This window comes from Puma concolor, chromosome E2 (assembly GCF_028749965.1).
Source record: "Puma concolor isolate L17-30 chromosome E2, mPumCon1.1.hap2, whole genome shotgun sequence".
In the NCBI taxonomy this organism is placed as follows: domain Eukaryota; kingdom Metazoa; phylum Chordata; class Mammalia; order Carnivora; family Felidae; genus Puma; species Puma concolor.
The window spans coordinates 57,326,014-57,337,915 of record NC_141681.1 but is presented as its reverse complement, the minus strand read 5'-3'; positions in this window follow the sequence as shown (position 1 = coordinate 57,337,915).

Genomic DNA, 11,902 nt, shown 5'->3' with positions numbered 1-11,902 from the left:
TTTCCAAGTTCATTACTTTTGTAGTTTTTTTTTTTTTGGTAATAACTGTGATATTTTATCAATAAAGAAGGGACCAAAACTTTCCCACATTTATACAAATGTTGGTTTTGACACTAGGGGAAATTCTTTCTGATTGTGACACAAAGGGACTATTTTGATAGATTTCTTTACTTGATTACATTTACAATGTGCATCCTCAGTTTTAAATGCCTGGAATTCGCCCAGATAGATGTGAAAAGAGAATCCAATCCTATTATAAATCATTCCATGAATTTGTTTCCTGCACATTAAAAAAAGCACAGTGCTGGGGATATATTTGGGGATCTTCAGAAGGTAATGTATATAGATTATGCTGTATTACATAATATTAACAACCAGCCATGTTGGTTTTAGAGATTTTAGCATGGACTCCCATGTTCACAAGCAAATAAGTGACTTTTGGAACTTCCATCAAATTCTTAATAGTTGGGGAGAGAAGTCAATTATTGGTTGAAGTCATGGACCCATTTTGTTTATGGGGAGTTTTGTTCCTTGTAAAATTTACAAGTCAGCAAAATTAAGACATTAACAGGAAAAAGAAGAGACTATCTCCTCAATCACAGGAAGATTTTGACATATGTCTCCCTGTTACATCATTATATAACAGATGTAAATTATTAAAGATTTAAGACTTCAAAATCATTAGACTTCAAACTTCAAAAAAAGCATAGGAACTAGCTTAACTAGGTGAATTAAAAATTAAACTTTGTACCACAAAAACAGAGACTACATTTTTTAAGAACACATATTTATCAGTATAAAAATTTTTAAATCTGGACTTAGATAAGGAGAGTATATACAAAACATTCTTGCAATAGAGAAAATTCTCTGATCACAAAATGTGCAAATATTTCAAAGGACAGACAGAAAAAAAAGTGTTTCTTTTATAAAAAGGAGTAAACAGGACCAGAGAGAAGAGGAGATGGGATAGTTGGATGAACAGGTGTCATGACCTATAGCTGATGAGGGAATGTTTTGCCCAGAGGTCAGCCCTCTCTTTGGACAGGCTATTAGGAGGAAGGATTTTTTTCCTAATTATAATGCTCAAGGATGAGGCAATGTTCAGGGTCCTTAGGCGATAAGCTTAAGTAACATTTGATTAAATCATTTACAAATATTAAATTCTGATTGATCAGTAGGACAATCAGTTCACCTAATTATTCATAAGATTAGAAATGGGAATTTCAAGGATCTGTGTCTGAGCTTGTCCTAAGCAATCTATGGGCTATCTATAAGTCCTAACAGGTAATATAAGAAAGGGTGTTTTTTGAAAGGAAGCTGTTTCCTGGAACAGATATAATTGGGGGAATTTCTTAACCATACTGTTTTCCAGGATCTCATACAGATAAATTTCAATATTGTCACTATCCATTAGGAGACCCTAAAATGAATGTAGTTCAAAAAATGAATACATGTTATATTTGTAAAAAGTAACATTAAAAATGTGGATTAAAAATGTGATGATGAACTTGCCTAGGAACTTTGAAGCATATACCTTTGTATGTCACTGAAAGGCCCTGCATCTTTATTATGTCATTTTTGCAAAATTTTGACAGGAAGCTTAAAAATTATTATACAAAATACGATGAGGTGCAGAATGATAACCCCATTTTGTATGATAGTTTCACATTTTATGAGAGTCCATTTCATCTTAAAGGGGTCTTTTCTAAAAACCTGGAAAAGAGAGTCCATGTGTATTTTCCTAGGATGCAGGGGAACAGATCATATTTAGGTAAGCAGAAGAACATGGAGAAGTGACGGTCGTATAATTGACAAAAATGGTGATGTTTAGTTAGTTCAGCTAGTATGGTTATAACTGGGGAGAGATCGAAACAAGCTATGGGAACACCTACTTGTAGCAACCTAATTTGATAGATAACATACATAGGCTTTCGGGTATAATCAGTAGTGGCATTTGGGAACTAAAGGGAAATTGGTTACAGTAAAATCAAGTGGTCTTCAACATAGTGAACAGATCACAATTTTTGGTGACACATCCAACAGTCAGAAAGATTTTCCCCTTTTGGAATGGATTGACACAGTGCATACTGGAGTACTGTCTAGGAAAGAAACCCCAGAAATTAAATCTTTGTGTGAAACCACAGAAGAAGAGTTTTCCTTGCTCAAGCACATGAATAAGTCCTGGAATAGAAGAGGGGTAATGAGGAAACCAAACCCTGACAACTGGCCCCTCCAAGACAATGGCTTATTTTTTGGTTGGGAGGTTTTGATAACAGATTCCACTTCCTTACTTGTCATTAGTCTGTTTAGATAGATTTTGTTTGTGATTTAGTCTTTGTAGATTGTATATTTCTAGGCACTTTTTTAGGTTATTTAATTTGTTGGATGGTTCATACTTTCTTATGATCCTTTGTATTTCTATGTTATCTGTTGTAATGTCTCCTCTTTTCATTTGATTTTGAGTTTTCTTTCTTTTCTCTCCTAGTGTAGCTCAAGTTTTGTCATTTGTATTTATTTGTTTAAAAAACAGTCTTTAATAATAAAGGGGACAGTCCAACAAGAAAATATAACAATTATAAAATTTATGCACCCAACATAGAACACCAAATACATAAAACCATTAATAACAAACATAAAGGAACTATTTGATAATAATACAATCATAGTAGGGGACTTTAACACCCCACTTACATCAATGCACAGATAATCTAAACAAAATCAACAAGGAAACAATGGCTTTGAATAACACACTGGAACAAATGAATTTAACAGATATACTCAGAACATTTCATACTAAAATAGCAGAATACACATTATCTTAAAGTGCACATGTAACATTCTCCAGAATAGATCATATATTAGCTCACAAGACTCAACAAATTCAAGATAGAGCTCATACCATGCATATATTCTGATCACAATGCTATGAAACTAGAAGTGAACCACAAGAAAAAAATATGGAAAGACCATAAATACACAGAAGTTAAATAACATGTTACTAAGCAATGAATGGGTCAACCAGGAAATAAAAGAATAAATCTAAAAATATATATGGAACTAAATGGAAATGAAAACACAATGGTCCAAAACCTTTGGGACACAGCAAAAATGGTTCTAAGTGGGAAGTTTATAGCAATACAGGAGTACTTCAAGAAGCAAGAAAAATCTGTAATAAACAACCTAGCCTTACACCTAAAAGAGCCAGAAATGAACAACAAACAAAACCTAAAACCAGCAAAAGGAAGGAAATAATAAAGATCAGAGTGGAAATAAATGATATAGAAAGTAAAAAACAAGAGAACAGATCAATGAGACCAGGAGCTTGTTCTTTGAAAAGGTTGGAAAATACACACACACACACACACACACACACACACAAACACACACACTAAACCTCTAACCAGACTTATCAAAAAGAAAAGAGAAAGGACTCAAAATTGCAAATGAGAGAGGAGAAATAACAACCATCACCACAGAAATACAATTAGGGGCCCCTGGGTGGCTCAGTTAGGCCTCTGACTTCGGCTCAGGTCATGATCTCACAACTCATGAGTCGAGCCCCGTGTCAGGCTCTGTGCTGACAGCTCAGAGCCTGGAGTCTGCTTATGATTCTGTGTCTCCCTCTTTCTCTGCCCCACCCCTGCTTGCTCTCGGTCTCTCAAAACTGAATAAACATTAAAAAAAAAGAAATACAAACAATTATAAGAGAATTATGAAAAATTATATGCCAAAGAATTGGACAACGTATAAGAAATGGATAAATTCCTAGAAACATAAACTACAAAAACTGGAGAAAGGAAGAAATAGAAAACTTGAAAAGACTGATAAAGAAATTGAATCAGGGGCGCCTGGGTGGCGCAGTCGGTTAAGCGTTCGACTTCAGCCAGGTCACGATCTTGCGGTCCGTGAGTTCGAGCCCCGCGTCAGGCTCTGGGCTGATGGCTCAGAGCCTGGAGCCTGTTTCCGATTCTGTGTCTCCCTCTCTCTCTGCCCCTCCCCCGTTCATGCTCTGTCTCTCTCTGTCGCAAAAATAAATAAACGTTGGGGAAAAAAAAAATTTTTTTTTAAATAAAAAAAAAGAAATTGAATCAGTATCAAAAAACTCCCAACAAGCAAAAGTCCAGGGCCAGATGAATTCACAGGTGAATTCTACCAAACATTTAAAGGAGAGTCAAATCTTACTCTTCTCAAACTTTTCCAAAAAAGGAAAAGGAGGGAAACCTTCCAAACTCAATCTATGAGGTCAGCATTATCCAGATATCAAAACTGGATAAAGACAACACTAGAAAAGGGAACTATAGGTCAATATCCCTGATGAACATAGAGGCAAAAAAACTAAATAAAATACTAGCAAACCAATTAAAAGAATCGTTCACCATGATCAAGTGGAATTTACTCCTGGGTTGCAAGTTGGTTCAATATTTCCAAATCAGTGTCTACATCACATCAATAAGAGAAAGGATAAGAACTATATGATTATATTATTAGATGCAGAAAAAGCATTTGACAAGGTACAACATCCATTCATGATAAAAATCCTCAACAAAGTAAGTTTAGAGGAAACATATCTCAACATAATAAAGGCCTTATATGAAAAATCCACAGCTAACATCATCCTCAATGGAGGAAAACGGAGAGCTTTTCCCCTAAGGTCAGGAAGAAGACAAAGATGTCAACTCTCACCACTTTTATTCAACATTGTACTAGAAGTTCTAGGCACAACAGACAACAATAACAACAACAACAAATTAAAAGGCATCCAAATCGGTAAGGAAGAAGCAAAACTTTCACTATTTACACATGACATGATACTATATATGTAGAAAATCCTAAGACTCTAAAAAATTTGCTAGAACTGATAAATACAGTCAAGGTGCAGGATACACAACCAAAGTACACAAATCTGTTGCATTTGTATACATCAATAATGAAGCAGCAGAAAGAGAAATCCCAGAGCATCTGGGTGGCTCAGTCGGTTAAGTGTCCGACTTGGGCTCAGGTCGTGATTTCACAGTTTGGGAGTCTGAGCCCTGCATTGGCTCTTTACTAATAGCTCAGAGCCTGGAGCCTGATTCTGGTACTGTGTCTCCCTCTCTCTCTGCCCCTCCCCCACTTTCTGTCTCTCAAAAGTAAATAAACATGAAAAAATATTTTTTAAAATACCATTTACAATTGCACCCAAAATAATAAGATACCTAGGAATAAAACCTAACCAAAGTGAAAGACCTGTACTCTGAAAACTTTAACACTGATGAAAGAAATTGAAGATGCATACAAATGGAAACACCCACACCCACCCACGCACACACACACACACACACACACACACACACACACACACAGGGAAAGACATTCCATGCTCATGGATAGGAAGAACAAATATTGTTAAAATGTCTATACTACCCCAAGCAATCTATACATTTAATATAACCCTTATCAAAATGCCAATAGCATTTTCCACAGAACTAGAGCAAACAATTCTAAAATTTGTATGGAACTGTGGCACCTGGGTGGTTCAGTCAGTTAAGCGACCAATTTTGGCTCAGGTCATGATCTCATGGTTTATGGGTTTGGGCCCCATGTCAGGCTCTGTGCTGACAGCTCAGAGCCTGGAGCCTGCTTTGGATTCTGTGTCTCCTTCTCTCCCTGCCCCTCCCCCACTTGTGCTCGGTCTCCCTTTTTCTGTCTCTGTCTCAAAAATAAATATTAAAAAAATAATAAAATTTGTGTGAAACTGCAAAAGACCCTAAATAGTCAAAACCATCTTGAAAAAGAAAAGCAAACCTGGAGGCATCGCAATTCTGGACTTCAAGTTATATTACAAAGCTGTAGTAATCAAAACAGTATGAAATTTGCACAAAAATATTCACATAGATGAGGGAACAGAATGGAAAGTTCAGAAATAAACCCACAACTATATGGTCACTTTCTCTTTGACAAAGCAAGAAAGAATATCCAAAGGGAAAAGGACAGTCTCTTCAACAAATGGTGTTGGGAAAACTGGACGTCAACATGCAAAAGAAAGACACTGGACCATTTTCTTACACCATATACAAAAATAAACTCAAAGGTCTAAATGTAAGACCTGAAACTATAAAAATCTTAGAACAGGCAGTAAACTCTTTGACATCAGCCATAGCAACTTGTTCCTAGATATGTCTCCTGAGGAAAGGGAAACAAGAGGAAAAATAAGTAATTGGGACTTAAAATAAAACTCTTCTGCACAGAGAAGGAAACAATCAACAAAACAAAAAGGCAACTTACAGAATGGGAGAAGATAGTTGCAAATGACATATCCAATAAAGGGCTAGTATCCAAAATATATAAAGAACTTATAAAACTCAACACCCAAAAACCAACTAATCCAATTAAAAACTGGACAGAAGACATGAACAGAATTTTTTCCAAAGAAGACATCCAGATGGCCAAGAGATACATAAAAAGATGTCATCACTTACCATCAGGGAAATGCAAATCAAAACTACAAAGAGATGACCTCACACCTGTCAGAATGGCTAAAATCAACAACACAAGAAATAACAGGTGTTGGTAAGGATGTGGTGAAAAAGGAACACTTATATACTGGTTGGTGGGAATGCAAACTGGTGCAGCCACTCTCTTTTGGTTTCCATTTACATGGAATATCTTTTTCCATCCATTCACTTTGAGCCTTTGTGTATCCTTAAGTCTAAAGTCTCTTGTAAGCATCGTGCAATTGGGTCTTTTTTTTTTTAAAAGCCTTCCAACAACTGTCTTTGATGAGATAATTCATTCATTTACATTGGCTAATTATTGATAGGTAAGGGCTTACTAATGCCATCTTATCAATTGTTTTTCTGGCTGTTTTGTAGTTCCCTTATTCCTTTTTTCCTTTCTGGTTTCCTTTAGGAATTGATAATTTTCTATAGAGGTATGCCTTAGTTTCCTTTTCTTTCTCTGTGTATCTACTGCAGGTTTTTGCTCTGTGGCTATTATGAGGCTTACATAAACCATCTTGTAGATAAAAGTTCATTTTATGGTGATAAGAACTTAAATTTGATTGCATATAAAAACTTTATTCCCCTCTCACATTTTGTTTTCGATGTCACTGTTTTTACATTGCATGTGCATTAAAAAATATTGTTATATTATTACTTTTGTCCTTTAATTTTTTTATACTTGATCTAAGTGGTTAACACACCACTATTGCAATATTAGAATATTCTGCATTTGACTACATACTTTACCAGTGTGTTTTCTATTTTCATATTTTTATTACTAATTAGCATTCTTTCATTTCGGCTTGAAGTCCAATGTCTGGACATCCTCAAAGGTTGTTTCTGTTTTTTAATTTTTTTTTGTTATTGTTGCTTTAATATGAAATTTATTGTCAAATTGGTTTCCATACAACACCCAGTGCTCATCCCAACAGGTGCCTTCCTCAATGCCCAGCACCCACTTTCACCTCCCTCCCACCTCCCATCAACCCTCAGTTTATTCTCAGTTTTTAAGAGTCTCTTATGGTTTGCCTCCTTCCCTCTCTGTAACCTTTTTTTTTCCCCTTCCCCTCGCCCATGGTCTTCTGTTAAGTTTCTCAGGATCCACCTAAGAGTGAAAATATATGGTATCTGTCTTTCTCTGTATGACTTATTTCCCTTAGCATAACACTCTCCAGTTCCATCCACATTGCTACAAAAGGCCATATTTCATTCTTAATTTCTTTTTTCTTGTGACTGAGTCATACTTTTGTTTCTTTGCGTTCCTCGTAATTTTGGTGAAAACTTGCATTCAAAATAGTATAAAGTGCAACTCTGGAAATCAGATTCTCCTCATTTTTTAAAGTATGTTTTTGCTGTTTGTTATGGGTTATAATTCGCTTAGTGACTTTCTCAAACTAATTTTGTAAAGGCTGTTTCCATTATCATGTGTGATCAATAGTCTCTCTTCCATTAGCTTAGTAATCATATTGTGGTTTGACAGATTTCACCAAATGTCTAGCACTAAAAGAAAGAAAAGAGGAAAAGAAAAAGAAAGAGGAAATGAAAAAGAAAGAGGAAAAGAAAATATTCTCCCATCATTTGCAGATTTGCTCTGAGTTGTGACACTCCAACTCTTAACCAAGCGGTTTACCACTCTGCTTTTACCTTTGTTTTACACTTTGTGCAGAGCCAGAGGAGACAGCTTATGGTTTTCTCAGGTACTTTATTCTCCAGTATATGTAGGCTTTATTCCATACACATTTTTTTTTTTTTTTTTTTTTTGCTCAGCCTCTCCCCATGCTTTTGGTTTATTGCTTATCCTATTTTCAGTCTACTATGGTCAATCTTTTGCTTTTATTTTATTTTATTTTATTTTTTAATGTTTATTTTTGAGACAGAGAGAGACAGAGCATGAATGGGGGAGGGTCAGAGAGAGGGAGACACAGAATCTGAAACAGGCTCCAGGCTGTGAGCTGTCAGCACAGAGCCCGACGCGGGGCTCGAATTCACGGACCGCGGGATCGTGACCTGAGCCGAAGTCGGCCGCTTAACCGACTGAGCCACCCAGGCGCCCCAATCTTTTGCTTTTAAACACTGTATGATTCTCACTGGTTTGTTAATGAGAAAAACCTAGATGGAATTTGGAAGGCAAAGTGAAACAGAAAACGTTAATCTCGGGAGAAACCAGTGACCGGATAAAGATTTTGCAGACCTCCCCACTAGCTCTAACTACATATTTAAGGCAACCAGAGGTATTTCTCAGATATATGCATGATTTTTGGCTTCTCCACCCACTGTGGAGCTTTAAGATGTAACCGTTAGTAACTGTTCCTATGATCTACCAGTCTTTCACACATTTCACTGCTCAAACTCCTTCCAAAATCTTGCCTTAATTTATACAATTCTTACTCTTAAATAATTGTATGTATATATTTCCCTGACCAAACACTGATCACTACAGTCCCTCAGAATACTACTATTTACGTATTTTCAAAGTCTAAAAATGTCCACCAGCCTGACTATATTGGTTCCATGGCCCACTGGTCTTATCATTTCTCTTAATAAAAGAGCAATTTTGATCCTTTTAAATATAGTTAAGGAACTCTGATGCTTAAAAACATTGAATAGATGGACGGGAGCCTGGGTGGCTCAGTTGGTTAGGTGTCTGACTTTGGCTCAGGTCATGATCTCACAGCTTGTGAGTTCAAGCCCCATGTCAGGCCCTGTGCTGACAGCTGTCTGGGGCCTGCTTCAGATCCTGTCTCCCCCTCTCTCTCTGCCCCTACCCCACTCATGCTCTCTCTCCCTCTCTCAAAAATAAACATTAAAAAATTTAAAAATATATATTGAATAGATGGGACAACTGGGTATCTACATGGAGAAGGATGAAGTTGGACCCCTACCTCACACCATATACAAAGGTCAATTCAGAGGTGCCTGGGTGGCTCAGTCAGTTAGGCATCCAACTTTCGTTCAGGTGATGATCTCATGGTTCATGGGTTCAGGCCCCACATTGGGCTTTGTGCTGACAGCTCAGAACCTAGAGCCTGCTTCAGATTGTGTCCCCCCCCGCCCCCCCGCCCCTCCCTTCCTTGTACTCTCTCAAAAATGAAAAAATGTTAAAGAAAATTTTTTTAAAAAGTCAATTCAAAACAGATCAAAGAACCTAATGCAAGAACTATAAAATATTTGGAAGAAAACATAGGTATAAGTCTTCCTGACATTTGAGTTAAGCAATGGTTTCTTAGATACAACACCAAAAGTGCAAGCAACCCCTTCCCAAAATAAAGTTTCACCAAAACTTAAAAGTTGTGTGTCAAGGACATTCTCAAAAAAGTGAAAAGATAACCCACAAAATACTTACAAATTATATACCTGATAAGGGTATAATATATCTATCACATGTAAATTATTCTTAAAACAAAAAACAACTTCTCAATTTAAAAATGTGTATAGCACTTGAATAGTTTTTTTTCTCCAAACAAGATATACCTATGGCCAACAAACACATGAAACACATTAGTCATTAGAGAATGCAAGTCAAAAACACAGTGAGATACCACTTTCACCTGTTGGGGTAGCTGTAATAAAAAAGGTGGAAAACAACTGTTAATGAGGAAGTGGAGAAACTGAAACACTTGTGTATGATTCTTATGGTACTACAATCTCAACCCAATACATGAACCCAAGAGAACTGAGAATGTCCACCAAACACACACACACACACACACACACCAAAAACCAAAACCCAAAAGGTTGTAAGTGCAACATTACTTAAATAGCTTAAAAGCAGGAGTCCAAAGAATTTCATACAATGATTTCATATACAATATTTCAGGACACTTATAATACTATAATCCAGCCATAAAAAGGACTCATGTAATGATCCATTACAACATGGATCAGTCTTGAAAACATTTTCACAGAAAAAAGACATGACAGGCCACATATTGTATGATTTCATTTATATGAAATGCCCAGAATAAGGACAAACATGGAGACAGAAATTACAGTGCAATTTCCAAGGGGTGGGGGTGTGAAGTGCTAAAGGGTATGGGGTTGCTTTATGGGGTGATGAAATTGTTCTGGAGTTAGTACTGATAGGTTTTACAACATTGTGAATACAAAGTGACTTAATTGTACACAGTTAAGGTGTCAGTTTTATGGCATGTGAATTATATATAAATAAAATGAACAAATATCCATTATATTTGCATTGAATTCAGGAAAACATTCTGACTGACTCTGTCCTGCAAGACCTTGGAGATATGGGTCCCAATTTCCATTGCAATAGAAGTGATGACGACAGCAATTGTAACAGCAGAAAGAGCATGTATTTTAGAAACTTTTCAGGTGAAATGAGCATATTTTTAACTAAAATTCTAGTGTGACTTTCAGGGAAGCACTAGGTCTCCTGCCTCCACATTACAAGATACCAGTTCATCATCCTGTACCATTGCAATTGTTACACTGAACTAAAGACATGACAGACCTTCTTTCTTTACATTCATAAAGCACTTTGTACTTCTCATTTTTATGTTGTAAAAGTTTCAGAAGCCCTTTGTCATACATCCTCCTAATTTTTTACTGACTAAAGGGATAAAATGTAAATTAAATATATAAGTTGATATAAAAGATGTGAAGGGAAAAGTGGTAAGAAAAAAACTTACAAGAAAATTAACATGAGAGGTTCCTGGGTGGCTCAGTCGGTTAAACAGCTGATTTCAGCTCAGGTCATGATCTTGTGGTTTGTGAGTTTTAGCCCTGCATTGGGCTCTGTGCTGTTGGCTCAGAGCCTGGAGCCTGCTTCAGATTCTGTGTGTTTCTCTCTCTTTCTATCTCTTCCCTGCTCACACTCTGTCTCTCTCTTCCTTTCAAAAATATATAAACATTTAAAAAGTTAAAAAAAAAAAAAAAGAAAATTAAAATGAATCTCTAGCAAAGTTGAAAAAGAACCATGAACCATAAGGCTTGTTACCATAATCCCAGATTGAGATTTTGATAGCCTTTGAAAAACTGCTTTCCTAGTAAAATCCCTAAATCGTATCTATTGTCTCATAAAACTTCCTACATATTTTCATGAAATTACCCTAAAAATGTCACAGGCAATTTATCTAAACAGTATTTCACAAACACTTTCACATATTATATAAATGATCCTACATGTGCAGCAGAAAAGGACACACGATTATTAGCGAGGAAAACTCATCTTTCCCAACCAAGAAGTGAAAAACTTTAAGAGTAAACATTCAGTGTTAAATTAGTCAGAGAGGAAGAGACAGAATCCCAGGCAGGCTCTACACTGTTAGCGCAGATCTGATGTTGGGCTCAAACTCAGAAACTGCAAGAGCATGACCTGAGCCAAGATCAAGAGTCCAACGCTTAATTGACTGAATCATCCGGGTGCTCCATCCTGACTTCATTTTTTAATTATTTGACTATTA